At 40.3% G+C, this 27,025-nt stretch overlaps 1 long non-coding RNA gene across 1 annotated transcript; it reads left to right on the forward strand.

Annotated features, from left to right (window-relative positions):
- Positions 1-27: 27 nt before the first annotated feature.
- Positions 28-25,675, forward strand: LOC120759713 (uncharacterized). The gene is made up of 3 exons (XR_005703221.2): positions 28-64; positions 23,957-24,072; positions 24,215-25,675. It is a non-coding gene; the product is annotated as an uncharacterized LOC120759713 (long non-coding RNA).
- Positions 25,676-27,025: the final 1,350 nt, after the last annotated feature.

Consider the following 27,025-nt stretch of genomic DNA (forward strand, 5'->3'; position numbering starts at 1 on the left):
GCTGGGAAGTTCCCAGCCCTCAGTTCCCCGTGGGCAGTTGAGAAGACAACATGGAGCAGCTAGGGTAGGTTTTGCTGGGGTTTTTTTCATACTTTTTTTTTTCATGTTTGTATGCAGGTCTGTAGTTTTGGTGTTTCTGCATTGTGGTGGAAATCATCAGGAGCTGTTGGCAGATTTTTTATTTATTTATTTTTTCTACTGAAATGAGCTGAGTAGTGAAAGCAGCAGGGTTTTTTTGTGTTTGTAGTAGCCAAGTAGAGGCAGTGCAGAGGACATGGTCTTGAGGGCTGACTGATCATTGCTGTGGGAAGAGACTGCGATTTGTTATTATTCGCTGTAACTAAAAGCAGCTCGAATAACTAATCAAGATGGTTTTATTTGTTATGCTTTTGTGTTTTGTTTTTTTTTCTCTGAGTCCTATTTTTGGGTTTTGAAGTTCCTCATTAGTACCATTAAAAGTAGAATGGTCTTCTTAATTTGCCAATTGCAAAAGCCCTTTTCTTTTGCAGCTGTCCAATGTAATGTTTCAAAGTGCTTTTCTCCCTTCTGTGGCAAATCTTAATTTTATTTAGCACCCAGTAAACATTTATTTTCGTCCTCCTAGAGATAAAAAAACTGCATGCAAGGTTTTTGATTTGTCCTGAAACAATATTTGTCTTGATAATTGGATGCATTTATCCAGTTTTGTGGATGTTTTTCATTTTTTTTTTTTTTAAAATGGGTTGTTGCTGTTTTTCTTTAGCGAGGTCTGTCCCTTAAAGACTTGTTTACCGAGACCAGCTTCTTAGTCTAAAATCTATTATACATTTGCAACACAAGCTGTGTGAAAGGAAAACTGCAATATTATTCCATCTACCCTGTTAAATCCTTACCTAAACGGGGGTGCGTGTTGGGGGTTATTTGTTCCCTTTCTAAAGCTATTCCAACACCTGGTATTTACTCGGGAAGCCTGGAGGACTCATGCGGTTCTCAAATTGCTGCTCCTCTGCGAAGTTCTCTGTGCTGCTCTTTGGATGAGTGTGATGGACTGCTTTGCGTGCCTGGGAAGTTTCATTTCTCACCAGGCACAGTCCCGGGCTGACATCTCTCAGCGAGCCCCATATGCCAAGGCACCTGAGCCAGCCTTTAATGCCTCCCAGCTACGTGGCAGACCTGGAAGAACCTCTCTCAAACTTCCTCTCCTGTCACTCTGCTATTTTTAAGAGCTATCTTAGCAGCATGCAGAGATGAACAGACTACGGGAGCGGAGACTCTTATGTGTTCCTTTCAAGTGATAAATAAATAATGTATTCCAGGCGGTGCCACCAGCAGCTGTTCGTTGTTCCAACTTGATGGTTCTAGGGATAGTTAGTAGCAAGTTCAAAAGTAGTTTTATAGTATTTCCGGGGAACAACAACACAGAAAGACAACTGAGAACTGCTGCAGGTTTCACTTCCTGGAAGGCAACTTCAAATATTTGCTTTTTTTTTATGTTAGGAAGAGAAAGGGGAGTTAAAATTCTGAAATTATGGCGTGGCTTTGATAATGAGTAGACTTGAACCTCGATGGCCTCTCTAGAAGAGGAATTCTGGTCATTAATAAGCAGGATGTCTGTCTATTATGGTATGCATTAATTTGTTTAGCTTCTCTTTGATGAGCTGAAGGTTGTTGTAGCCTGACTTTTCCTCAGTATCAGTATCCTCTGACTGCAGCAGTTTAATTTGTATTTCTCACGTAGAGAGGAAGAAGGGCACTGAAGGATGGGATGCCCAGGATCACAATCTTTTGGCTGGGCTTTAGGAAGGTGTTTTGTTAATTGGGAAGAGATGAAAATGTGCTCTGAATCAAACCCTTCTCTGACAAGGTAGTGAACAGCTATTGCACTGATCTGTTGGAGGACAGCATTCTGCTTCTTATTCTAGGGGTGCCTACAGGCCCGTGGGGGGACAAGGGCTCCTTTGCCACAGGGTTACACACAGAGTAAATTAATTCCATCTCAATTAATGTCTATCTGGCAACTTGAAGTGTGGTAAACATCTTTTAAAAAAATTTTGAGGGGGTAACTTTTGTTAGTTTAATAGTGATTTTCATTTTGCTGGCTATGAAAGAAATAAAGCAGTGGTTTTGGTTATCTGAACTCTAGAGGGTTTACCTCCAAATGCTTTTAATTCCAGTAGATTTATTTTCTAGGGTTGGGAAATGATGGCCTGGTCACGTGCACTGGGCTGGATGTGTATCGCTGTATGTGCTCAAACACTCCCAGAGTTATTATTGAATACTTTCTCAGCAGATATTGGCCACTAGTTATATGTATAAAATAAAGGGATAACAAATATTTAAAGGCATTCTGATACACTCTTCTCTCTGCCACACCACAGTGTGATCATTGCAAATGGGATTACGCAGCAATATAACAAATGTCATTTAGATTCTCTCCTCCAGCAGTAATCAAATAGCAGGAAAAATATTCTCTCATGTGTATGATTTTTTACTCCCTTTTCTTTTTCTGTGTTTGCTGTTTCACTTTTGCTTAAGAAAAAAAATAAAAGGATGAGAAATGTGCATACTTTCTTGAAGTGATGTTTCAAATGATGGAATTCAGCATTCTCTTGTGCCGGTGTTTCCTGTAGTTCTGCATTAGGGAAGTAGACTTAGACCTAGGAGAGAACTCATGCTTTGGCAGTGTCTAAACTTATCCATGCATTTTATATGGAAACACTTGTGATAGCTGAGGGAAATATTAAAAATTAATAAACTCTAGTGACCACATTAATATTGAGCCTAAACTTTCTTCAGCAACCTGCTGTACTTTGTCCTTATTGATCAATTTACATGCCTTGGTTTGGGTAGAAAGCCGCAAAATAACCTTGGGGTGGTTTGGGTGTTTTTCCCCTTTCATTCACGTATTTTTGGTTGTGCTTGCTAGCTTCCCTAAGCAAATGTCTTGTTTGGGAAAGGCTCTCCAGGCCACGTGTGCTGAGGAACGAAGAGGTTTCTGTGTGAGGCACTGTGATGGTTCCCGGGGCAGTGGCCCTTGGAGAGCTCCCAGCTGGGACATGGGGAAGGGATGAGCAGGAGCCTCCCTGCTGTCACCCCTGAGCTGTGTCAGCCACGGCTACTCCTGATCCCTCTGAATCCCTCTGAAGAGCTGGGACAGGAGGAAGGGGTGAAAGCAAACTTCGATTTCTGTTGGATATTTTAAGATTTGCTCTCGGTTTCCATTTCTCTGCTTTTGTAAGTCGGGAAGACGGTGTGAGAATTGAATACCTGCTCCCTTCCAGCGCTTCTGCTTTTCTCAGTTTTTGTGCCAAAGCATGAAAATTCCTGTGACAATGTTACCATTTTGCTAATGGTTCATGCCCTAGTGGATACCCTCCATTGCCCTAAAATATGCAATCATTTAATTGTCATTGCAATCCTATTATATTGCCATTATGGAACGTCTGGTGGGGAAAGCTATGAACATGTTATTAGTGCTGAAAGGGACAATTTACTGAATCTCGCTAAATGCCATCACTTCTCAAAAATGAAACAAAATTACTTTATTATGCATGTCTTACTTTAATATTCTGCTCAGATAATGATTGGGAGCCATTGATCTTTTTCTGAGTGGAGTTTTTTTTCTATGCAATTTTTAGATTGTTGCAACAGTAGGAATGCTAAGAACTTCTTCTCTTCTTCCAGCATCCTTCCTTATACTAAAAATGAAAAAAAGGAAAAAAGGCAGTTCTTGTTGAACTGGAGTTGTGAGTACAGATGTTGAAGCCTTTTGTTTAGTGACTCAAGCAATGTTCCTATTCATAAGTCTGTACTAGTGAATCAGATCTCTTCCTCCTGGAACTCTGCATTTTGGCTCATCTCTCCTCACTTTTTTTAGCTGTTTTGTAAACTCTTCAGGGCACAGGCTAGATCTTAATGAGTCTTTGAAATAACATTATCCTCTGTTCTGCTCAACCTCCTTGAGGTCTCCAATTACAGCCCAAGTACAGATAATTAACTCCCCGTGTGTGACTCTTGTGCTGGAGGAGGGTTGGTTGCATTTGAAGCGCATATGCAACTTGCTTTCAGTGTGGGAGCATAAATTGTGGGCTATTCCCAGAGATGGTTCAGTGAATTGCTGAATTTGAAATTCTTACTGATTCTAGAAACTGTGTTTCCTTCTGTGACTGGCAAGTGAGGCTGAGTGAATCATTCCCTCATCTTTGAAATTACCATTCAAAGAGCAATGGGAAATCCAAAGAAAATGTCATTGTGGAACAATATGGAGACCAACAGGGACTCCTCCGATGTATTATAAATTATAAAGAGGGAGATGTTATTTTAACCATAAGGAAAGGAAGTGTCATAGAAGTCCTTTAATATCTTTATGGTTTGATGTCTCTGTTAGTGCACATAAAACAAACTGAAGAGTATTAGATGCAAATTATGATTAATAATGTGAGCTTGGGGGGCATTAAAAATAATAAGGTATGATAAATGCATAATGTCTCAGGATTAAGAATGCAGATCTATGCTTACACTGCAAGTGTGTCACCAAACAAAGCTAGTCTGTTGTGACTTTTTCCTCTTTTTAATTCATGTGATATGTTTAGCTATTTCATATAGATTCTGCTTTTTCTTTTTTTTTTTTTAATCCTAGATTTCTTCCTGGTAATTTTGAATTTGTAGTTCTGGGCCAGCTGATACAACACAAATAGAATTATTAGTATACGACTTAGTTTGGAAAAGGGTTTTTGAAAAGCAGTTTTGAATTGCCTTGTGGCAATTCTCTTGTACATAAACTCATTTTAACTGCATAAAGCCTACTATATTGCATCTAGAAACTGCAGTGAATGTGCATTTAGATGTTATGAATAACTGCAGTTAAGTAGAAATGAAACTGAAATAAATCTGAATTTTATTTGCACTTTCCCTTCATTTTAATGCCACTCAAGCTGCTGCTACCTTTTATTCTCAGAGTAAGATAGCTGTTAAGGATAAAGAGCGTGTGTGTGTATCTGTGAAATGCTCGAGCACTGTTGGCCTACATGTAATGTGGTTTATAACCTCAGAGGCTGTGCAATGAAATTTTGACTGCTGGACATCATTTTAAAGCTGTTTGCTCCTGTCATGGAAATGCATTATACAACACAAGGTATGGCCGAGAAAACTGAATAACCACTTCAAAATTTAAGATTTCTGTGGGTGATCAGCGTTGCTTATGCCTTGGCAATCCAGATGCTGTCAGAAGGTGTTGGGACTGTGCACGAGGGCTCGTTCCTGCAGATGCTGCCTGGTTTGTGGTGTTTGATGTGCTTGCAGCAGCCAGAACTTGGCTTTGTGCTGTGGCAGTGACCATGACCCCTCTGACACCATGTGGGTGACCATGATCCCTCTGCTCTGCAGCCACGGCTGACTTGGAGGAACCCGAGTGACTGTGGGGAAAATTTTCCAAAGCACTTGAATGACTTGGTCAGCTTTGTGTCATTTCTGAATGTGACTCACCTGCTTGGGAACTGCAGTCCACAGAAAGATAATGTGCTTTGTCTGCCAGTGCAGTCAACAGCCTCTGAAAATTTTACCATCAAAACTCCTGGTTGACGAAGGTTTGTTTGATTTATCAGGCTGTGATGGCTTTTATTCGCTTTCCTGCTGTTCTTTTTGCTGCCAACTCATTCAAATCCAAACTTTTGGACCATTTCTCTTCTGTCAGCTCTCAACTTTTGTCATGTGAGCCACCCTGCACAATTACTGTCAGAGTGTAATTAAAATGCTAAAATAAGGTAGTAGGAGTCTGTGCATTGCCTGGTGGGCTTCTGCCAGCACCTAATGAACAGGCTCTCTGTCCTGAACACATGGATGTGCTGGAAAAACAGCCTCAATACAGAACACAAATTCTCTTAGCAAAGCCATTACAGTGGAGCAGTTTAAGCATGCTGTTCTTCCAGAGTGTGAACAACCTCCTGAGGAGCAAGGACACAGCAGTGGCTGTGCCCCTCTCATGCTGCTCCCCCTCACTGTGGATCCCTTCCCTCATCCCATTCTGTGAGTCTGTGGTTAGTAAGACTGTTTCTGTAATAATGACTAAATCTGCACTAATCATGATTCTTTGATTAGGTTGTTGATATTTCAGTTATGGTACTGAGAAACATGACTGGATGTAGAAGGTGCATTTCTTTTTGCCCGTAATGAGATTTTTGGGCATAGTTTCTTTGATCTCTTTTGGATTCACAATGGCACAAATAAGAAAAAAAATATAGAAGTATGGAGCAGACTGTTGGCATGGAGGCTGATCAGGCTCAAGAGTTATCCCACACTGCATTGCAGCTCTGCCTCTTCTTTTCTTAACTTTTACCTTGTTTAATCACACCCACCTCCCCTTTCCCTTCTTAAAGGAGTTATCTCAAAGACTGAGGATTAGTATAGCCTGGAAGATTTTTAATTTGTGTCCTAATTAATGAATATAATGTAATGTACACCTGTGGTGATAATACCTTTATTAGCATGGAAGCTGTTAGACATCAAAGCATTGTATCAGGAAAAACCATCTATTTCTCATTTAATGCAGTCACAATTCAAGTGTGTTTTGTTGGAATGAAATCACATCATAACTGGAGCTCTGCACTGTGAGCAGAAATCCTTCCATCCCAAACTGCAGGCTAATAATAGGGTAGGCTGTTATGTTCAATGTGGCAACTGAAATATTAGGTCACAATCCACGTTTTAAGATCACTGAGCATTTTTTGAATTCACTCATTTTAACACTTGACAAGTGTCTTAAGAGGTAAATGCATTATTTTTGCTTCATAAATAAAGGTGAAACAATGTCATAACCTCAATGTGAGCAGCTTTAATAAAGAGAAAGTGGTGCAGCTTTTTGAGCAATAATTAATTTCTGGTGTGGATAAACTGAGACTGAAGGCAAAATAGTTTGTCTCTATCTAGTATTGTACATACATTACCTTTCCCCTTTTAAAATTGAAATCCTTCTTATTAAACCACAAGCAATGCGGAGGTTTCTTTCCCACAGCTTTTTTTGTTTCTTTTCCAAATTCCTCTGTTGTTAATCCTATTGTAGAACAACTTGTTAAAGGGGTTTTTTTTGTTTCCTATTCCTCATTTTTCTAAAGTGGGACGTTTGTTCTGAAAAAAAAAAAAAAAATCTTGGAGATTCATTGTAGAAAAGCCTGGATGTGCTTACTTGGGCAAAATTCTCCATGATTTCATTGTTCTTTTTAAGAACCATGAAGAAAGCTGGTCATGTTCAATATTGCCTGCTCAGGCAGTGTCTTGTAGGCATGACAACAAGCATATGTTGTTGGGGAGGCAAATGCAGCTGGGTTTGGAACTCATCCATCTCTTGAGACGGGGTGGGAGGCGAGGGAAAGGTAACGAGGAATTTGTTATAAGACAAATATAAGATGAACGTTCCCATAAGAAAACAGTAAAGAAATTCCCAATATGTAGGGTTTGATTTTCATATTCTCTGGATCATGGTCATATTTATTTTCTGTCAGGAAGGATGAAGGGGCCAATAATGGTGTTCTCCCACTCTCCAACCTTCTTTTCCTTTTTTTCCTCCATGGATTCTTAGATTTATTTTTATATTGGAGAAGCTGCAGTTTACTGGTGCAGTAGGTTACCTTTTATAGTTATAAAATTTAGGAGAGAGTGATATCCTTTCCATACAACTTCCAGAGTGCTCTCTAAAGCCTTTATTGCTGTAATCTTTCAGATTCAGTAAGAATCCTTGACCTTTGCTGGCTCCATTATTTTGGAGATGTTGCATGACTTTGATTCCTCTGTACTGCCACATCATAAGGGAAAATCTTTCCTTATGGAAATGACGTGGCTACATCCCATAAACAAGTCCTGCGCTCTCCACATTCAGTGCTACAGAGGTCTGCCTGCACTTAAGTAGAGAAGTAACTATTACTGCATTGCATGACAGGTAAAATTTGAATAGACAGAGGATACTTAGAAAGGAATTAAAGCATATTCCCAATCTACAGTGATTACTCATACAAACACTCGGTCTATATTTAAAAAGTGAAAATCATTTATTTGAAAAGATGAAAACACAACTGTGTTTTTGTTTGGTTTTTTTTTTCTTCAAATTTCGCAAAGACTATTTTCAGTCTGTATTTTGGGGCTTGATTTAACAATCCAGAAATTCAGTCTGGCTGCCAGAATCAGCTCTTGCCACCTTTAAGGTAGGGATGTGGGGGTGGTTGTGAAGAGTTGCTGTACGTCAAAGGTGATGTTCTCCCGTTTGTGCTGACACAATAACCAAAGTCAGAAATGCCTAACAAACCATGCTAATAGTTTAATTTAAACATTTATTAAAGTGTGTGTGTGTGTAACATTTCCTGTTAGATTGCAAGTATGAATGTGATCTCATGGGAACCTGTTCAAGTCTCTGAGGAAAAAACATTCTAAAACACATATAAAAGGATGCTGTGAGCCCGATTAACATATGAAACTCTCAGCAGTGGAGTTCCTTGAAGAAAATGAAGAAAAATGTTGGGAAGAATATTTAGAGTTTACTGTTTTACACTGCTCAACAACTCTGTGTTCATTAACTGGCACATCCCTTCTAATTTGTGATCTCATTTGTACTGTGTCAACAGCTTTTAGCAGTGCCTCTCCACATTCTGTTTGCTTTAAAACACAGTTTCTGTAATCAGGGAGAAAACTGGGAGCAAAATCACCATTTCAAACCCTGTAGTCATCCTCATTACTACCTTCTCCTCTGCTCCCTGGTTGAGTTCTGGCTGGTTCCCCTGTGGGCTGGGGAGGTTCTGTGTAAGGCTTTGCACATCTGATAGAACCCATCAGCGCTTTTAGTGAATCACACTGCAGGTTTGGTGACATGGTAAAAGCATTCAAGAATTGGCCTTCTTTTCCATTTGTGCTGCATTACCAAAGTAATTTCTGCTTTCATGTTTTGTCATGGGATAAAAACAGGACTGGTGTGGTTTATAGAGGCAAACTTGGCAGCCTCTCCCTGATTGCTTGGATATGTTCAATTTGTGCCTGTCCCAGTGAAGATCTTACCTGAAAGAGGAGACAGGGTGTTAGTGGGTCAGATGTAGATTAAGGTGTTGCTGTTATAAGAGGGTGTGCCAGGTGTGATTTACAGATTAAGCTGGCTTTCCCTGTTTAGTTTGCATTATTCTCTTTATTATGTCTTCTGTAGTTCACTAATTTTGTAATTTTTTTTATCTCCCTAAACACAAAAGAACCCTATGCAATGACAAAAAAAAATTCCATACAATTCAACATTTTTTCTTGTTATGGTACAAAATATTTTTCCATCCACTGTAATTTTTTTTTGTCTTTTTGCAGTAAGATGCTATTTTAAAGTAGTTTAGTATTCCAACGTGCCTTGTAATTTTCCATTACCTAAACCATCCCAAGTCCTTTTTACAACAGGCCCCAGTCCAACCAAAGACTTTGTCCTTGTCTCCTTTTTGTCCCAAACTCTGTCTCAGAAGCTCCAGCCCTATGAAATCAGGACTCTTGTCCTGCTTCTCACCAAATTTTTAAAAGTGTTATTTGCCTGCCTGAGGATTGTCATTTTATTAGTGTCCCTTCCTTTGCTGGGTTCATCTGTAATGTCAGAGTTCATTGATTATCGAAACTAACAGATATACAGAAGATGGGTTGTGGAGAGACTTTAATAGTTTCTATTCCTTACAAGAGGGATGCCTTTAAATTATAAAGTATTATAAAGAACTTTTGCTCTTGACATTAATTTTCTTAATCTCTGTCCTATTGACAAAGAGAGATTACCTGGAACAGGGAGAGAGCCATCCAAACCCATCTCTCTTTGGCTGATTGATGTTTGGCAAATTTACCAGAGTTAATCTAAACCTTCTTACTTAGGTCACCATCTGATTTGGTGCTATGATAAATGAAGGGGAACAATTCAGGCCAATTCTCCCACATGTTGTTTCATGTGCTGCATTTTCTGGAGATGCCTTGCAGTCAGTTAAGTGGTCAGGGACCTTTCAGAACGAAATCCATCAGGAAAACCAGAAAAGAATATGAAGAATTTTGTTCTGTAGTTAGCTGAAGGATTGGATAAGAAAGCTTGAGATATTAGTAACCTTCAAAAAAGAAGAAAAGTCAAGCAGGAGGGCCTGGAAGCAGCTGTGTGTGCCATGTAGGAGCTCACACAGCTCCGCACGTATCAAAACATACATATTTTGTGTATACTTGGTTAAACATTTTGCTTTTAGTCTTCATCGTAGCCATCTACTTCTATAGTGCTCCTTATTCCTTCCTGTCAATAAAATGGGAGGGGAGCCTCGGGGCACAGTGAACATCTCTGTGGACTTTTCCAGCTGCTGATGGAAAGACAAGCTTGTACAGGTGTGGTGTGAAGGGGAAGCTGAGCTGCTCCCCCAAAGCACAGCCTCCTCTCCGTGGTGTTTTTCACCACAGTGCCCTTATTGAAATTTGTGTGGGTGATGTCAGTTTAATAGGCTCAGCACTTTTAGGGGACATTGACAGAAACTAAATTGGAAAAATGCAACAAATGTTAGGTTTTAGCAGAATATCGACTTAATACAGATTGAACAGGGAAGAAAAATATTGTGTGGTGTGCACCTTGAACTTCACATTGTCTCATTAAAGACTCTGCAATGGATAGTGCTGTCTGCCTGCCTTGCCCTCAGCTGTAGACCCAGCGGATCATTCATGTAAGGAGTAATAATATACCACTCTCTGGCACCTCACTGCAACTGCCACGAGGTATTTTGAAGATCTGCTTTTATTACTTACCAGAATCTACACTCCATTTATTTCTGTGTAACTGGGTTTTTTTGCTCCGTCCCCACTTTTTTGTGGCCCCACATCTATTTCTTATTCATTTGTTTGACCCACACTGCTTTCTTGTATACAGCAGTCAATCCCATGAAACCCTCAGGTCCCCAAACCTGGTGTGTGTTTAGATGCATTTGCTTTTTTTCATCTTTTAATGGTTGGTGTACCTACCAAAAAATGAGTCAAAAGAAACATTAGTTTTACCTGCTGTCTGGAATAAATGGATTGACTGAAAAATTGAAAATGGGGCAAATCAACTTAGTGGTTTTTTTCCTATGAAAATCTAATTCTCAAAATATGAGCTCAACATTCCATTTGTTTTTTCAGTCTTGACATGTTTTATGCCATTCATTATGAGTATCTTGTTTAGAAACATATAAACTGTGGGTTGAGGGAACATCACCTCTGCCATTAATGTGAATTAAAGGCAATTGAATCTGATACCAGTAAAACATGTATTTACCAAATAGCAGCAAAGGTGGGTGTCTGAGCTGATGCTTTGGGTGGTCACTGATGAGATGGCAAAGTCTGTGGCATGTTCCCCTTGGCTGGGGAGGGGCTGTAGGGGATAAGAAAGTTATTCAAGGACATTTAGTTCATGGTTAAGTTTGTTGGGGGTTTTTTTGGCTTTGTTTATTTTCCCAAAAAATGAATTGCTTAATATAATCCTATTGTTTACTCACCAGAGGATAAAAGAGAGGGAATTTGCCAACTGTGCAGAGAGCGGGCTTTCAGTGAGGAGGGACTTGTGATGTATTTGTGGCCAGAGTCCCACAGTGGACTGTGACTGTGCAATACTGATATTTAGTGCTTTCCGTTTCCTAAGCAGTAATTCTGCACAACTAATTATTTATGTTCAGCAAATGCCAAAAGCTTATTTATTAAAAAAAAAAAAAGCCCTTGTAATATGAGTTTGTTCAATAGCCTCTGGAATATACTGAGTTTTGTCCCTTGAGTGCAGGAAAAGCTGTTTGTCTCCTTTCAGAAAGCATCCAGGTTTGACCCTTCATGGCCAAACTATAACGTGAATTTTAAATTCCATAAAACCCAGGGAAAGAATATTAATATTTCTCTCCACGTTTCTCTTTTCATGATTGCAACACAAGCACTGAATGTGATTTTCCTGTCTTGAAACAAACACACCAATAAGTCTATCTGGTCTGCCAAGAAAAGATGCAACATCCAGACAGTTCTTTGTACTGTCAGATGAAATGAGGCTATTTTGACTAGTGTTTAGGATATACAACATATGGCATGCTGCTGATTTCTGCTTCTAAGGGATCATATTGGATTTACGTATCTGATGATATAATTCTTACTGCGCCCTACAAAATACTGAAATGGCAACTCAGCAAGTTTTTTTTAAGGTGTCAGAAACATAAAAAGTTGTTGCTGGCTCTGTTCCAGCACTTTCTTTTATTAAAGTTAATTTCTTTGCTTTTGACTAATCACAGCTGTCCTTGAGGACAAAAAAATACAAGTTAGGCAGACTGGGAGATGGTTTTGTGTTTTGCCTTTCTGCCTGCCTTTAGCAGACTTCGTGGTTTCAGTCTTCTGATACCTGACCTCCAACCTAAAACCCCACTCAGGACAGCAGGTGGGGTGCCAAAAACCTGGTGCCCAGCACTCCCTGAGTGTTGAGGAAAGAGCTTCTTTGGGGCTTGCTGCAGAGGAGGCTTGTGGGTGATGCTGAAGCCTTTGATTCCCAGCTGCACTGGTGTTCAAAGGGCTCAGGAGAACACCAATCCCTCGGTGCTGCAGCTGTGCTCGTGTCACCTCACTGTTAACCTTTCAGTACTCATCAAAAGCCACTGTTCCTGCGTTTGGGCAACAAAGACATCACGGCTGGTTTATGGCTTTTATAAGTCATAGGATCACAGAATGGTCTGGGTTGGAAAGGGGCTTTCAAATCTCACCCTATTCCACCTGTGCCATGTGCAGGGACAACTTTCACCAGACCAGGTTGCTCTAAGCTCCCGGTCTTGGACACTTCCAGGGATGGGGCAGCCACAGCTTCTCTGGGCAAACCTGTGCCAGGGCCTCACCAGCCTTATGGGGCAAAATTTCTTCTAGTACTTAATTTAATTCTTACCCTCTCCATTTAAGGTGATTTCCCCTTATGTCACTACACGATTACATATTGTGATGCTTTATTAAGATTCCTATTTTTTTTTAGTCTCAGAAGGTAAACAAAAATTACATTTTTATTGCATGTGCATGATTTTCACACTAGTTCCATGTGGGTAAGGTTGTCTTTGGCACATGAACAATATGATTTAGATTATGGTTTTGTCTAAAACTGGACAATGAAGCATGGTTTTGTGGTTAAGCAAACTCCAGGCTGTGCTGTCTCCTTTGCTGCCCCTGTACCTCTGGACTTTACACCTCCTTTCTTCTGGCATGATGAAATATTCAGAGGGCTTGTTCAGTTCTCTGGTGTAGCTGGAAAAGTGTCATAGAATTCATTTTCTTTACCTCAGGAAAACAAACAAAACTGAGCAGCAGTTGAGCTGCTGTGTGAATTTTGTTCTTAGCAAGACAGTAGGTACTAGATTAATACACACATTTGGACTTTTGGGTTGACCCAAATTCTGTATCTCTGAAGAGCTTTGTACTGCAGCTTGAGCTCACCCAGCAGATACAAATTTGGTTTATATAATGCTCTTGTGAAAACCAGATAAATCCCAGATAAATCACTTTATTTAGGTAGGGTGTTTTTTTTTTTTTTTTTTAATGGCATTTTGGGGTACCAGCACACTTTCCTTGTGCTCTGGTGTTGATGATCCCAAACTATAACTGCATTTTTCAAATCATCTGTGTGATCCAATAGACATGCTATGAACCCTGCTCATCTCTTTACTTGTCTTCTTATGCCAATTGAATATTCCTGCTACAGTATTTTCTTGCAGTCTCATTTTTTGTTAACTTTCAAGTTTTATAGGCTGAAAAGTACCTCAGGGAAAGAGCTTGCTGATTGGTTTTTTTTGGATTTTTTTCTTTCTTTCTTGTAAAAAAAGCTATTTTTATAACCCCTACAGTTTCTTCTCTTTTTTCAGTGCTTGCTTTTTCAAAAAGAATAGCAAATTGACTGTATCTGAGGGCTGATATGCCTATTTTGCTCGTAACTTTTAGCTACTATTTCCTCAGAAATTTCCTGATGATACATATGTGTGTGAACAAGCTGCCCTTTCTGTATTTTCTTTTATTTCTTTTCACCCAAAGGCTTCTTATTCCTCAAATTTTAATGTAAAAACATTTTTTTTTGTTTAAATATGTCTTACTCTCAGATGATCCTTAACTCTGTTTTAGTCAATCATTAAATTATAAGGCATTAAATTATAAGGTGCCAGCTTGTTATTTCTGTCATTTCCTCACTGATCCGCAAGCACACAACCCGAAAGCAAACTTCCCCTTTAAAATCTTCTAAAAATATTCCTTCCTGGGATCTGTAGCTGCAGCTTGTGTCTGACCTGTTATTGCTTTACTCCAGTTCAATGCAACAGCAGGAGCAGAGCCCACCTGGGTAAACACTGGGTGGGCAAGAGCTGCACCAATTCCAACCTGTGGGTGCACGAGGATGAGCTTTTTGACACTTGTACTCACACCTTTGTAACCCCACTGCTGCTTTCTTGAAGAAGTTTCCTGTCCCAAATCAGGTGGGATTTAGGCAGGTTAAAAGCATATTAAGTGAAAACTGAAAATATTTTATGTGTATATATAAGTAAAAGCACAATTTTGCAGAAGCTTTCTCAAAGCCAGCCCCAGAGAACGTCCTGTTACAAAAAATATTATGCAGGAATTTTCTGGGGAAAGCGATGAGGCTTGCAGTGGGATGTGTGAATTTAGGTCCATGCTGTGGTGTCAGGAGTCTGGAGCTTCAGCTGGCTCACGGGAATTAGATAATTCACACTGGACTGCTGACGAGCGTGGAGCAGTCTGTATTGTTGATTGTCTCTGCAGCTCTGCCCAAGAGAAGCCAAAGAATGAGACAGAGATGTCCCAAATTAAAACCCAGCCTGTGCTGTGCTTGCTGCAGTTTTGAGTTGGGTTGCTTGACACAATTTGAGGAGAACATTTGTTTGGGTGTTTTGGTGTTTTCCTAGTAGATTTTCCCTGGCGTGGTCTCCACGTCAATTGCCAAGATGTTTTTAAACTAGCTAAATTGAGTGAGAAATATAGAAATGATTCATAATCAGGCACAATTCAGTGAGCTGGGCCATATATTTCTGACAAATTTGTCTCCATGGAATGTGAGGGTTGGTGGCAAAGCAGACGGACTATTTTCACATAATCTGTACATCTGTAATCTGTACCTTCCAGTTTTGAAGCTATATGGCTGCTGTGTCTTAAGAGTTAAAACATTAAATATTGTTTAATAGTGACAGCTCTGACTTTAACAATTCAAGCTGGAAAGGTGAGGTCATTAAAAGAATGCAGAGTCCTTATGGCTGTAGTGCTGACCCTTTGTACATAGTCTGGAAGCCCGATGGTAATGCATGAAAATAGTGGTTGCATGTGACACTTGCCTATTTTGAGGAACTTCCTATACTTAGTGGCCATTAGACAGTACAAAAAATAATGTTAGATTTTCTTGTTTGTGCTAAAACAGGATTTGCAGAACTGTTTAATGGGCATTTATTCTTTTACAGCTCTAAAACAGCCACTGCAACTCTATTTTTTTCTCTTTTTGACTTCTGCCTCTGCTGGCTCCCTTTGGTTTTGATGTTATCTATATAAAACCAAATCTGATAAAGGATAATGGCTGCATTAGAGTTGAAGAACTGCTTTGCTTGATGTGTCTCCAGTGGCTCTGGAGCAAGGTCTAGGGACTATCCTTTGTGATAAACACTGCCACAGACAATCCCTTAATTTCTCACTCAATTTACCCGTAAGGTGAACGTCGGCAGCTTCAGTGTTTCCTGGACCAAATGCAAGTCTGAGGATGTGTGGGTTGTGAAAAGAGGCACAAACAGGTTAGGGAGCAAACTACCAGAATGAGTGGGGGCTGATCCTTGCCAGGGAGGGAGAGGCAGCCCTGCAGATGGGGAGGGAAGATTAAGCCATTCAGGCTTCTCATGCAGATGCTGCAGCAGGAGCTCTCACTGCTTTAGCAATACTCTACCTGTGTGCCATAGATCTCCTTCATTTACTGACAAATAACTGCAGTATTTCCTGCTATATTTCATAGTTATCTACATATGTGTGTATATATATACTTATCTGTGTTTATACATGGGTTTATGTATGTAAGACTGATCATCATATAAAACCCAGGAATTTTACATATAAATATACATACATGTATATATCTACTTATAAAAATAATAGTTCTGCCTCCTCTTAGCAAGCTGGGGAAAACAAATGTGTATGTCTAATATTTATTGCTGGGAATAATGACCTAAATTATTTTCTTGTTAGAGTTCAGATAGGTTCATTATTATACAGCTTCCTCAGAGCAACTCTGAAGAGTTTTTTGTATAAACTGTACTTATTTATCAAAGGGCTCGTTATCTGTGCTGTAATTACAGTATGCATAGTGATTTTAGAGAGCAAGAGAACTAAGCTGTTAAAACAGTAAGGATAAGTAAAAAAAAAAAAAAAAAACCAAAATTATTTTAATAATTAGTCTCTTATGTCATGAGGTTGCTAACTCACAAGTTCTCTGTTTCATAAATCATAACTTGGGAGCAAACCAGTTAGTTAATGGATGGGGGAGAGGGCTCATCCTTCCCCTTCCACCACAGTGCAGGGCTCTCCTGCATCACACTGGGGAGCGCAAAAGCCTCAGAGGTCCCAGAGGATTTGCTTCAGGAAGATTTTTGAGCAAACTGAATTGTTGATACTTTAGACAGGAAGAGTGGCCAGTACCATTGTCATGAGGCAGCAGATCCCTTGTGCAGGTGATGGCTGGAGGGCACAGCAAGGCTGCACTGTGACCTTCAGCCCCTCCTGACCCTGGTGTCCTGCTCCTGCCTGCCCCTTGGACCTGGTGCTGCTGATCCCAGCACAGAGCAGGCACCGCCCTGAGCTGGGTGTCAGCTGAATTCTGACTCTCTGAGGGAATGGTCACAACGTAGTCTTTGTTGCTGTCCTCTCAAAATCAGCTATAGATGGTTAGAAGGTATCTAAGAGGATTTCTGTAGGCCTAAAGATTTATTTTGTACAATTCCAGGTTTTTTTGAAACTGAGGTTTCCCTGTGAATAAGTAGCTGACAAAATTAATCTAAGTTTGATGTTTGATATTGTATGGTATTGAAGAATTTAGCCTTTATTTGCTCCATAAGAACTTTAGGAAGAATACCATGCCAACAGATCTAATTAAGAGGGAGAGCTGCTTTATGCTGTGACATTAAAAGGTAGAAATAGAATGGATTCTGTGGTAATTAAGGTGCTGATGGTTTTTCCTAAACAAATTTGGGTCTATGGTGAACGTTGAATATGGTCCAGCCTTGTTGTTTGATGGAACTTTAAATGTACATCTGTGTCACGATGGCATTAAGCTCGGATGTGACAATGTAAAAAATATTGACTCTATTTGTGTTAATGCTGTGCTGAAATGTACTTTGCACCAGAACTGTTTGAAATGAGTTCAGTTTGCTAGCCCACTGTAACATATGACATTTTTCTAATTAGGGCAATGTTTAATTTACTGTCTCATGGCTTTTTGAATAAATATAAATTGTCATACTAAAGTGACAGGTGTAAAACCCTGGGTAGCTGTGTTAGAGAGGTTAATTTGCTCTTAATCAAATCAGTTCTGCTTCACTTTCTCACGGGGAGTGAGAGATAATAGGCCTGTTTAACTGGAGATTAGGCAGCCTTTTCCCTGGAATTCCCAAAGGGTTCACCTGAGACTTATTGTGTCATATTCTCTATAAAGATATTTGAATACATCAACATTTAAAGATGTGTTGGTTCTACTCACAAGGGTATTTTGTTGCCCACAATTGACTCAGCAGCACTGAAAGGAGACCTAGGACTAGAGGAGCTGTAGGAATGTGGTCCTGTGGAGAGCTGCAACATGCAACCCAAGAAAGGACCCATCCCTTTCCCAGGTTTGGAAAAGAAAGAGGGTCAGATTTCTTTAATTTTTTTGTTTTGTTTTGCTTTTATTGGTTGTTTTTTGTTTTTTTTTTTTCTCTTCCTTTCTCTTATTGAACTGAGAAGGGAGAAAAATCCTCACCCCATCTTGTATTTCGCAGTGAGAAAGTTGTCAATATGTACTGCTTGAGAGCTGATGAAAGAGCTAAGAAACACAAATGAAAACGCCTGCCAGTTTGTAGGAAGTGGGAGCAACGTGGGAGTCCACCAGGGGCTTGGGGTGTGAGCGTAAGAAGCTTGGCTTGTGGGATCAATAGGTGAAGGCTTTGTGCCAGAAGGCCAATTGCTGCAGTGCCTGCCAGGATTCAGTGGGAAGGGGCAGTCCCCAGTGACACAACACGAGCATCCTGCCATGGGGGTGTGCAGGAGGAGCTGTACGAGCTGAAAAACATTCAACAAACAAGCGTGTGGGGTGTGTTAGGAAAGAAATCCAGTGTGTTACAGAATATCTGAGGCTAGGGCTGAGAGCAGTGTAAGCTCTGATTGCCTGCTACATCTGGGATAAGAGGTTTTAGCATTCAGGGGTAAACTGGTATCTTATTTTATGACCTTCAGTGCAAATAACTCCACTTAGAGAATGGAAATGAGGCGGTCTTTAGACTAAAGTTGCGATGCTTCCTTGTCACAGCGTTTTTAAGCAGGCCCAACTTGTCTTTTGCTAGCAGTAATGAGAAGGAAATAACCACCCTTGCCTGGCAATCTGTGTGCAGAGGAGAAGCCAGAAGCACAAACTTTCACAGCTCCTTGTGCCTGGCAGGCACAACAGGCGAAGTGCTCATTGGTTTGCCATGTGCCACGTGCAGGGATACAACACCAGGAGTGGTCTTGGTCCTCACGCTGCTTCAAAATCAGGGAAAGCCATCCTAAGTAGCATTAAAGTCTGTGGGCTGTAAAGATAAATGTGTGACAGAGCTGGGTCTGGAATTGCTCCACTGGGAGACAAAGCAATGTCTTGACCAAATGAGTGCATCAAGGAGAACGTGGAAAAGGTGATACACTTCATATAGAGCTGTGAGCAAATTCTTCCCTTACGTTATTACACATGAAGAAGAGGCATCTTCTCTTTAATAATTTAGGAAATGGGAAATTAATCTTTTGTAGTCCCTGGCCATAGATGAATACTGCAGTAAATTGAGACTGATTTTTGCTTGTGTGCATCTTTTATTCCTGAATTATCACATGCACCTGTGACTTCTTTTCTATTTATTTGAATGGGCTTTGTGTAAGCCATGTACCGAGAGAAATGTAACTTTTTTATTTTTTTAAGTAACCTATATTGCATGTGAAACAAGCAGATCCTCTGACATGTTTAGAGTCCTATATTCTGGATGTGCTGGGCAAAATAAGAAGGATAGATACTATCGCTCTTCTATTATTTATGGACTATAAAGTCTTTACAGTGGCATTGACAAAGGGTTTATAGTCAGTACACAAGCTGGTTATACCATAAATTGTAATGTTATATGATAAACTGGAAGTTTATAGCAGTAGTAGATATCAAAGAAAAAAATGAATTTTGGTTTGAAATGATCTATCATGGGATGGAGTTGCTACACGTTTAAATATTCAACCACTTTTGTCTTCATTTATTTTGAAGCTACTGATAATTCATGTGCTACAGAACAAGGATTTATAGGTTTATTTAGAGACTGCTGTGGGGGGAGGTAGGAATAGACCCTTTAAACTCAAGAACAACACATTCTGGCATGGTAGCTGAGAAACTGATGCAATTAAATTGATTCAAGTCTTTGGTTTCCAGCCCTAGAGATGGCAAACAGACCTGTTGCTAAATATTTGCTACAGGGCTCCCAACAATACAATAAAATAGTTGGATTACTATTTCTAGGAGCGTAAATGGAGAGTACTTACAGCAAAAATGTCCTAAACATAATTTAATTGCTTTGAGTTTACATAAAAACTAAAAGCAGGAAAATGTCAACAAATGTTAACTCCCCTTCCTTTGTGGCTTACATTCCTTCCTTAAGCTAATGATTCTGTAAACAAGAATCAAAATATTCTTAGTGTTTACTTACAACACTTTAATTTTAAAAATCTCATTGCAGTTTTTCCTATTGCAAGGAATTACTAGGTATTAAATTCGTACTCTTTATTAAATTCATCGTTTCTCACCGCTCTTTTCTCCCTTCAAAGCATTTCTGGTGTGTTAAGTACTTTACAGATGGAATGGCACTACAAACTTAACTAATAATATGCAAGGAAAATTAACGTTCTTTTTTTGTAGCTTCTAGGAACGACTTAAAATTATCTCAGTTGGCCAGAGTGTGGTGCTCACAATGTCAAGGCCACGAGTTTTTTCCTGTATGGGCATTCGCTTAAGAGTTGGATTTGATGGTTGTTGTAAGCCCCTTCTAGCTCAGACTATTCTGTGAACTATAGGAGTTGTCAAGCTTTGAAAACCGTTCTGCTGTCTTAATTTGTGATGTGCTCAATGCCCAGGTGCAGCCAGGATTTTGGGAAGCTTAAGATTAGACACAAAACTGGAGGAAACCAGCTTTTTCTGTAAAAATGAGTGGTGCTGACTTGTCCTTGGTGCTGACTGGCATGTTGGGAAAACAGAGATTTGCCTAATTAAACAAAGATTGCCGTGTTTGGCAGTGAGAGGAGTGGTTCAGGTGAGGGTGTGCGTCCAAGCAGAGCGGGAGGGATGGGAAGCAGCAGGCAGCACGTTGTGAGCCCAGAGCATTGGGGTGCAGGGCCAAACCAGCCCCTGGGGTTCCTCTGAACCTCACTGTGTCCCCTCCCAGGAGAAGGGTTCCCATCCCTCCATGGGGCTGACAAATTCTTCAGGGATGAGACTGTGTATGTTATGAAGGGAGAGGCTTGAAAGCCTCTTCACCAGTCAGCAGAATGGCATGAGAAATTATGTTCAGGAACTAAAATATGAGTGATATTTCAGTCTGTCCCTACTGCCAGGGGCCCAGGTAATGTCTGAGTCTATGCACAGCACATCCATGGCTTGTTGCCAGGCTCTGCTCCAGTCTGGCTAGATAATGAATATGCATGAAGGGGAAAAGAGGAGGTGTGGGGGGATTGCCTGTTAGTTGGTTTGTTTGGGTGATTTTTTTTGTTTGTTTGGAGGGGAGGTTTATTTTTTTTTTCCCTAAAGAAATATTTTTGTTTCTGTGGGGGGAGAAAACCTAACTGCTGTTTTCCCCTGAAGTACAAGTTTTGCACTGTGTACGTTGTTAAAGTACAATGCTAAGGATGAAAAGATGTATCTCCCCAAGCTATTTCTTGAGTTGTTTTTCATGCAACATAACAGTTTTCAATTGTACCATGTAGCAGTCAAGTGGTCTTGTTTATTTTAGTTATGCCTGAGGAATTCTTTGAAGAAATTAAAAAAAATAAACAAGGAAACCATTTTGGGGTTAGATTCCTCTGCTTGTTTTCAGCCTTCTCTGATCTTTGACACCCCTGCTAAGAGATTGAAAAATTGGGACTGGTAACATTTCCCCATTTGCAGTGGTGTAAACAAGCACATATTGTAAGACCCTGTCTGATTTTTGACATCTGCTTCTTTATCACTGATGCTTTAAATATTAAATAGTTCCACAGGAATTTCAAGCAGCAGAGCTTTATGGGTGCTTTGGCCACTGCTGTACCCCATAAATGCTAATAAAGTTGGCATTAGTGTCTACAGGATGGGTTCTTGCAAGCTAGGTGTGTATTTTAGTCTCTGTGGTTGCCACTGCAACACAGCGTTGAGTGTTCACACGGAACAAACCGAGTACCAGAAGTGGTGCTGAATGCTGGGCAGCTTTATGTGGTGGGACAACAGCCCTGCACAAATCTGCTCTTCCCTGAGGCGGGCACAACAGCTGACCCATCACAGGCTTTCTGGGGCCCTCCTTGTCCCTAAATTTTCCTCAAGACCCAGAGAGCTCTAATGAGCCTTAATTGCTCCAAGCAGCCTCACCTGCACTTGTCCCATGACCCAGGAGTGATGTTAGAGCTCAGGTGGGCCTGGGACAGAATTTGTTCCCTCCTCTCTGTCACCTCCCTGCTGCATCCCCCTTGCTCAGGTATCTCTAGGCTGTGTTGGGGTGTGGGGTGGCCTTTGGGGCTAGTCCCACCCCAGCCAGCTGCAGTGGGCTGGATTTCAGTGTCACAGGAACTGCACAGGTCTTGTGCAGCTCCCCAGATCTGCCTCCTCCCCTGTTCAGTGTGCTGATCAGTAATGGAGTTTCAGGCAGCTTTGTAGAGTGGTGTTTTTTTTTTTTTTTTGGTTTTTTTTTTTTTTTGTTTGTTTTTTTTTTTTTTTTGTTATTTCTTTGTTTTCTACAGAAGTTTCTGCCTGATTTGTCTAAGAAGTTGCATGATTTATCTGCAACTGAAAACTGCTCCCTTTATGCAGCACAAACAATGACATTTTCAGTTTACTAAAATAAATAAAAAATAGGGAAGAGGAGTGGGGGGAGAGTCATGGATATGTTTATGTGCCGGTGGCTCTTGTTTGTGCCTGGCAGGTAAAAAGTGAGTGAGCTGTTAAATTACTGTTGTGTTCCTATATGTGGTCATCATTGATTTCTATGGAATTCTTTAATGTTGTTACTTACTCCTGAAATCTATAGCAAATACTCATTGGACCATGTATATATCTGAGGATTTATGAGCTATTTGTGATTCATTCAATCACAAATACGATATATACCACTGAAATATGAAAAATTCTTTGGGTGGTAATTTTTCCTTTTGTATTTTCTGAGCAGAGTACACCCTCGTGAGCGCAATCCCTGTTTCAATCTATCACTATTTACAGAAAAAAAAAAAAAAAAAAGAATTTGAGTTTTCAGCCTCTTAAGCAAACTAAGATAACCTAAGCCTTTGGTATCTTCCCAGTATATGCTTACTGAGATGCCAGTTTTAAGACAGATACTTTTAGCTCTGGGCAATGCTTTGATATCTAGTATTTGCTCAAATAAATACACTTATATCTTCTAGATAAATAAAGGTAGCTCCAAGCCTGATTTATTAAAAGCTACCTGATGCCTTGTCCTAGTTATGACTATTTCTCCTAATAAATACCATAGAGTTCAACTGAATTTTAGTTTTAGGGAGTGCCAAAATGGAAGTGTGTATTAAATTTCCACGTGAGGTGAAGAGATATTTTGTGTTTGTCACTGTATGTGAGGCTTGCCTTCTTCATGGGTTCTTTGGAAAGAAGAGAAGGGGTTGATGATCTGCTTGTGCAAGGCTGGAGCCCACAGCTGAGTGTTTTACTGGCCTGGAGTGCAGCATCCCAAACCATGCTGCAGTGACTCCTTCCAGAAGTGCATAGTGAGAAGGAGGAGCCTTTGTAGCTGCACAGGGACACTTAGAGAGGTTCTCCCACTTCTCACCCCTCACTTTCCAAGAGCTCTCCTGATACACTGCTTGAGCTGGGATTTTTAGCTATGCAGTCATGCTATCAAAAAGAAATAGGGATTGCGATCCATATCGGAGCTGTTTATATTTTATTCACAAAATAACGTATTTTTTGATTCAAGTCTAAACACATAAGCACTTAGTAGCGTATAATCAGAACTTAGCCCTGAAAAGATGTGGTTTTAGCTTATGCTTCAAAATGAGAGTAAGCGTTTGCCAAAGATATGTGCATGATACCTTGAATGCGTATGTTCCCTCCTAAGCCTTCTCGTGGTGATTGTGGCTTACGTAGCTCACAGCCAATTTTGCAACAAAACCTTAAAGTGTAGTATTTGGAAAGCCAAACCATGCTTACAGGCAAAAATCAATCCTGGCTGTGGAAGATCCTCGATATAATTTAGGCTTTGCACGAACAGCTCAAGTGGGGCTCCTGACTTGGAGGTAATTTCACACTGGTGTAGGAGTACTGCAGTGAGAGCAGCCTAAGCAGTAGAAAAGGGGAAAAGCCTGAGCAGCCAACTGGTTCTGATCACTGCAAGGGCACTGTGGCAAGCCCATCGCACAGAGCTCAGGGACTGCAGGGCTCCTGTTCATAGTAAGAATCCAACAATGATTTCAAGATATTTATTTAAACCCTTTCTCTTTTTAATTAATTTCTTTCACTGTCCCTTATTTTCTACAGTGTTCCTCCTTCCTTCCTGAGATCCTAAATGAATTCATGACATAACCAAATGAGTTGTTCCGAAATGGAGGCAAGCTTTTTTTGTAGAACTACGGCATGGATGGAGAAATTTATTTGTAAGAAACTTTGCACCAGGTTCATCAACACACTTCTTGTTCAGACTCTTTGTAGAAATGATTCATCTAAATGAATCACAACTCATAGTATGGATGAAGTAGTTATAGGTGGCTTCTAAACTTTTGTCTGTGTCCAAAACAGGTACTGAAGCTAAAGATCCAGCTGCATCTTTATGAATCAATGGCAGCACAATATGAAGTTCTGCACCAGCTCTGAGTAGCAGAGCAGGAGAGATCTCACAGTCCAGAGAATGAGTGGCTTCGGGACTTGAAGTCATTTCACTGAATCAGACTGCTGAATTCTATATAGATCTGCATGACATCTAGCATGCTCTTGAGTTGCCATCTTGTTTTTGTGACATATTCTTTAAGTTTGTGAATTATTTTTCTGCACCATCAGACTGTTGAGGAATGCTTGTAGCACAGATGTGTGACGGTCAAGCTACTGTAATAATCCTTTGAGCTCCAGTTGTTGTTTGACCTACAATTACATTTCTAGTGTGTTTGATAAGAAATAGCTGAGAGCGTGAGATTGCAGATGTGCATGTTGCTGGCATTATCATAATTGAGACATTCCGGCTTGTTTAAAAAAAATGTAGTGAATGTGCTGAAGCTTTCAACTGGCATAACACAAACACCCTGTGTTTACTCTAAATGTCTGCATTTGCATCGTATGCAACCTTGACTAAAAAATCTTAGTCTTTATGTTTTTTTGATTTTTTTTTTTTCTTAGAAACATTTCTCTTCATCTATACTAACCTGCTGCCTGAGGCAGAAAGCAGATTTTGATTCTGTCTGTACTTTGCTCATTAGTAGGGGAAGCAAGATCCAAGCCCCTGTTGAACTAATACCTCAACACGAGTCTGGCCTTAAACTGTGATGAAGGCACCCTGAGCCCTGTGAAGCAAGTGGTAGCTGAAGCAGCAGGAGGAATAGAGCGGGTTTCCCTTTACCCCTCGGGTGAGGATGTAAGCAGTGTGGAGGTCTGTGCACTGTCCCAGAGCTGGAGAGAAGCGCACAGGCAGCCCTGGAGGCTGAAGCCAAGAACAGGGATCTCCTGGCTATCTGGTAAAAACTGACTTTCAGTCTATTCACTAGGGGAAAAGAGACTCGTACAGCTCTGTTGCTGTTTATCTGCCTGTTTGTCTCCTAGACTTGATCTTATGACCGTATGAAATACATGTAAAAGAAAAAATTCAAAGAGAAACAGAAGCTTATGACTTGGGGTATGCATGTGGGTAGAGGAGGCCCAGGGAAAGCTTGCTTCTGGCTAGGATCAGCAGAACCACGTGTGAGAGAAAGCCTAGAAATGGCAAAATAGCAGGATGCTGTTCCATCAAAAGTGACAATGAGATTCCAAAGCGTGTCAATCAGGCATTGTTATTCATGTGGTTTTGCTGTCTCGGTATCTTCAATATTGAGGTGTACAATTTAGAAATCCAACAAAAAGAGCTTGCTCCTTGTGGATTTGGTCCCTTATTTCTGTAGCTTTTGTACCACTTTGGGATTGTTTAGTCAGTTTCACCACCTACATGTTGGAAGCTTTGCATTGTTTGCTATCACCCTCTTTCTACCTTTTCCAGCAATGTATATTAAAAAAATGCTTATGTGATTTTATTTTACTGCTTTGTGCTATGCTTAACAGCCTGTATGAATACAGATCTTGATATAGGTAATGTAAAATAGAGAATATTTCTCCACAGTAAGTAAACAAGTTTAACTCATTATCTATTTTGTAATCATTCCCGACTCAGCATGTACGCATAATTTTTGTTGCCCAAATTATCCAGAGGTTAAACTACAGCTTACATATAAATAGGAAATATTTCCCATATTCAGCTGTGCAACTCCCTGCTAGGCAGAGGAGCACGTATGTGCATATTTTACAATACTACTGAGCACACATTTTTCATTCTTTTTAAGTCTCTGTCGGTTTATGTGGTGGTGACCGTGGGCCTTTGATCAGGCTGGCTGTTTGAAATCTCGGAGTGGCTAATAGCTCCTTGTTAGCGAGGGGGAGGAGATGAGCACTGAAGCTCACAATCACAGGCAGTCACTCGGTGAACTCCTGAACCACAGTGTTTTGGAGTGCTTTTTAAAGCAGGGATTTGAATTAACAGCGTTTGAAGTTTGCACCAATATCAGTGCCTGGGCACAGAGACGACAGGAGGCTTTTCCATGGAATGAGTTATGGGTGGAACTGGAGAAGTGCACAGGACACGGACCTGTGCAGCTCTTCAGGCCCACCAGAAAAAATTGGATGTGTTGATCTCTGCAAGGGAGGTCTTTAGCTGAAATACTGTGATATTGAGGATGGGAAGAACCTTCTGTAACTATCCCCAAGCCATAGAACTGCCCACTGCCTACTCAAGCCAAGGCTGGGGGCTGCACTCAGACTTGAGCAGAGGGTAAGGGATGTGTTTGGTGAGCAGTTCTGCAGCGTGGGGTGACTTGGAGGAATGAAAGGAAATGCTGGACAGAGGAAGAGAACCAAGCAATATTTTTAAGTATCTTTTCTTTAAGATAACCAAATGAAACGTGACAATTTGTGAATGTAACATACCTGTGTGTTGTACGTGGTGCTGGTTTTGAGGGTTGATGCTGGTCTTCTAGGGGAAAAAGGTATTGTTCAGGTGGCCTATAGATCAATAAAGAAGTGAACCCTCTTTAGTGAAGAGTGAAAACAAGCTACAGAAGGGGGAAGTGACAGAAAATGAATACTTCTTTTTTTTTGAGTACAAGCATTGGTAATAATAATAAAAGAAAAGGCAGGACTTAGAAATCAAATTATTGTATACCTTGTATCCCATTATTAGAAGGCTGCTTCATAGAGACCTGAATTCTGTTGCTGAAATAAAGTGACATAATTTACATGAGTGAAATGTTGGAAATCAAGTTATGACTTATTTAGGAGGGATTTGGTGGATGTAGAGGTAAACATCTATTGTAAAAA

The sequence above is a fragment of the Hirundo rustica genome, chromosome 15, assembly GCF_015227805.2.
Source record: "Hirundo rustica isolate bHirRus1 chromosome 15, bHirRus1.pri.v3, whole genome shotgun sequence".
Classification (NCBI taxonomy): domain Eukaryota; kingdom Metazoa; phylum Chordata; class Aves; order Passeriformes; family Hirundinidae; genus Hirundo; species Hirundo rustica.